At 38.9% G+C, this 2,942-nt stretch overlaps 1 protein-coding gene across 1 annotated transcript in view; it reads left to right on the top strand.

Moving 5' to 3' along the window:
• The window catches only part of EML6 (echinoderm microtubule associated protein like 6), a 274,207-nt gene that overhangs the window by 219,948 nt on the left and 51,317 nt on the right, over positions 1-2,942 (top strand). The gene's annotated exons all lie outside the window — the stretch shown is intronic.

Raw genomic sequence — 2,942 nt, 5'->3', positions numbered from 1 at the left:
AATATGTGCATTTTAATAAAACCTATCAATTCTTATTCATTAATATGAGTTACATTTAGTGTACCTTTATACTTGACCATTTCTTAAATCTGGTTGTTTAATCTGGTTTTATACTTTCTGAGGATGTACGAATTTACTGTATCACTGATGCAGCAATGCACACATGGCATTCTGCTTAATTTTTCTGTGCCCGATGATTGTGGCTAAGCTAACAATTTATATGCTTTCCCTTCACCACGTTGTTTTGTGCAAAATGTCTTATAAACATAAATTTTTGAAACATAGTTTCCCAATATTTACTATTTGTAATGATAAGCAATATCCTCTGTAATAATAAGACAAATGATCTTTTAAAGCAAAAACTATCCACGACCTGACCATCCTGATTTATCAAACTGTTTTTTTTTCCTTGTTTTCCTCATGTCCTTAGCTACATATATAATTTTTTAATTATTGAAATCAAAGCCTAGATAAAATTTTTGAATCCATGAACTACCACTTTCCTGAAAGCTCAGTTACACAGAGCTTCTATATAATTACCCTGATGGCCAAAAGGTCATTGCCCGATCGAGCTCTAAGAATGTTCTCTTAGTCCCAGGAGACAAAATGACTCATTTATTTGCAATGTAACCCTTGATGAAAGAAAAGGAAATATTGCTTCCTTCAAGGAGAAATGGGTAAGAGTGCACTGCTGAGGAATAAGCACCTGCCTCTCTCTTCAGTTTGCCAGTAACGTAAACTATCCCAGTATTGTAAAGTAATCCCAGAGACATTTGGACACGTGCATGTTTATAATGTTTTTGTTGTTTCTAAAGGAAGTACATATGCAATAACACAAGTTATTGTAGAGGATGGCATTGTATTAATGGGAATTATTAATGGGATCAATTAATTTCACCCCCCAATTCCAATTTATTTATCTCTGATCAGTCCTTATGTAGATACCTCATGTAGGGAGGTAGATAGGGTAAAAGGGGTCAAATATGTGGTTACAGAAAGAAATCTAACTGTGAGAGGTGAGATAAATAAATAAGTAATAAAGTAATAAATAAAGTAATAAAGTAATTTATTGGGGGTAACATTAGTTAATAACATTATATAAGTTTCAGATATACAATTTTATAATACAACGTCTGTATACTTCATTGTGAGCTCACCACCTAAAGTCTAGTCTCCCTCCGTCAGTATGTATTTTCACCCCCTTACCCTCTTTATTCTCCCTGCTCCCCTCTGGTACCCACCACACTGTCGTCTGGGTCTATGAGTTTGTTCTGGTTGTTCGTTTGTTGCTTTCTGTTTTATACCCCCACATCAGAATGAAATCATATGGTTCTTGTTCTTTTCTGTCTGACTTACTTCACTTAGCACGATAACTCTCAAGATCCATCCATGTTGTCGCATATGGAGAAACATAGCCTTGAGTAAGGATATTTTTAATTATGTCATTCATTCACTGAACATCTGTTGAATGTGTCAGGCACTTTATATGCCTGTATTTTAATTTTCACAATAGCCTTGTGTGATAGTTGTCAGTTTCATTTTACATATAGAGAAATAAAGGTTCCAAGAGAGTAAGACCATGGAGCTATGATCCCAGTCTAGAAAGGTCTCTGTGTGATTCTACCGGAATTTCTTCAGTGTTTTTAAGCATCGTTTTACATCACTTCACCCATATTTTCCCATCCCATTCTGGTGACCCAAAATAAGAATACTAAAATAAAGTGCAATTTAACCAAATGATAGGAATGGGAGGTGAAGCCAACTTGAGACAGAAGAGCAATTATTACATAGAATAATTTACATAAGAGGGAAATTTGTGCTATAAGCCTTCCTGAAATGCTAGGCTCTAGTTCCAAAGAGTTCATTGTCACTGTGACGCACATTTGTTATTCCAGAGGCTGATCTCTGGTGCTGTTGCCTGGGGAGTCCCTGCAGCTAACGTTGCTTCAGCCTGGCCTCCCTGGTATTGCCACTCCTAGGAGCACCAAAGAGGTAGCTCATGGTTTTCATCACCAATATTGTCAGGCCCTTCAACTGGATATGAAGGATTTTGAAAATCTCCTTTTTAAAAGCTTTTTAAAAAAGAAACAGCCACAGTGAAACTAATATAAAGCTTACCCAGAATATAGTTAAATATGACAAATATTAAAGTGTCAATTTAAATCCATCTGATGCAGCTCTATACTAGGAGGCCAGCTCTCTAGACCTTTACTTTCCTTCTGTTTCCTAAGTGTGCGGTGACTTATGTGACTGTCTTCTCTGTGGGCTTCCAGAGTGGCCTTCTCTGGAAAATGGTGATCTGGCAAAGTGCTAAGGAAGAGACTGAGGACTCTCCTTCCTTCTACATTCCAGCGTTTTTAACAAGCTTATTTACCCCTTTTGGGCTTTGTGGGTTAGAGGAGTCATTCTAAATGCTCTATTTTAAATGCAATTTCTGTACCTTCTAACAAATTAGACATTTGCCTCCCATCAGAGCACAGTGTCCAGATCTAAGGGTATTCTGTTGGGGTGACTGTATGATGAACAATCCCAGCTCGCCCCATTTTCCTGCCTAGATAATGAGGCCAGGGAAGGTGTCATCCAGGGAGGCGGCATTGGGGATGAACAGTGAGGGTCTCAGAAGTAGACTCTGAAACCTGGAAAGGAGGCAGTGACCACAAAGCCTGCTTCTAGAAGCAGCAGGGGTGGTTCCCCTATCCTTTTCCTGTGGAGATCAGTGTAGGACACCATAAGAGTTGAGGAATCTCCACCGCCCCTCAGGAAGCTGAGGTAAGTGTGAGAACCATCTCAAGTCCCTGCCGTTTGTGGCCCTGCTCGTGGCACCTCAAGTCACCGACCGGGCCAGCGCAGGTTTTTGGTTCCAGTTCTCTGTGTCTCCAGAAGAAACATAGACTGTTAAATGAGAAGAAATCTGAAATGTTAAAATACGACTAGCACTTCCC

Source organism: Pteropus vampyrus, unplaced genomic scaffold (assembly GCF_000151845.1).
Source record: "Pteropus vampyrus isolate Shadow unplaced genomic scaffold, Pvam_2.0 Scaffold91, whole genome shotgun sequence".
Lineage (NCBI taxonomy): Eukaryota > Metazoa > Chordata > Mammalia > Chiroptera > Pteropodidae > Pteropus > Pteropus vampyrus.
This window is presented reverse-complemented; position numbering and strand designations above follow the sequence as displayed.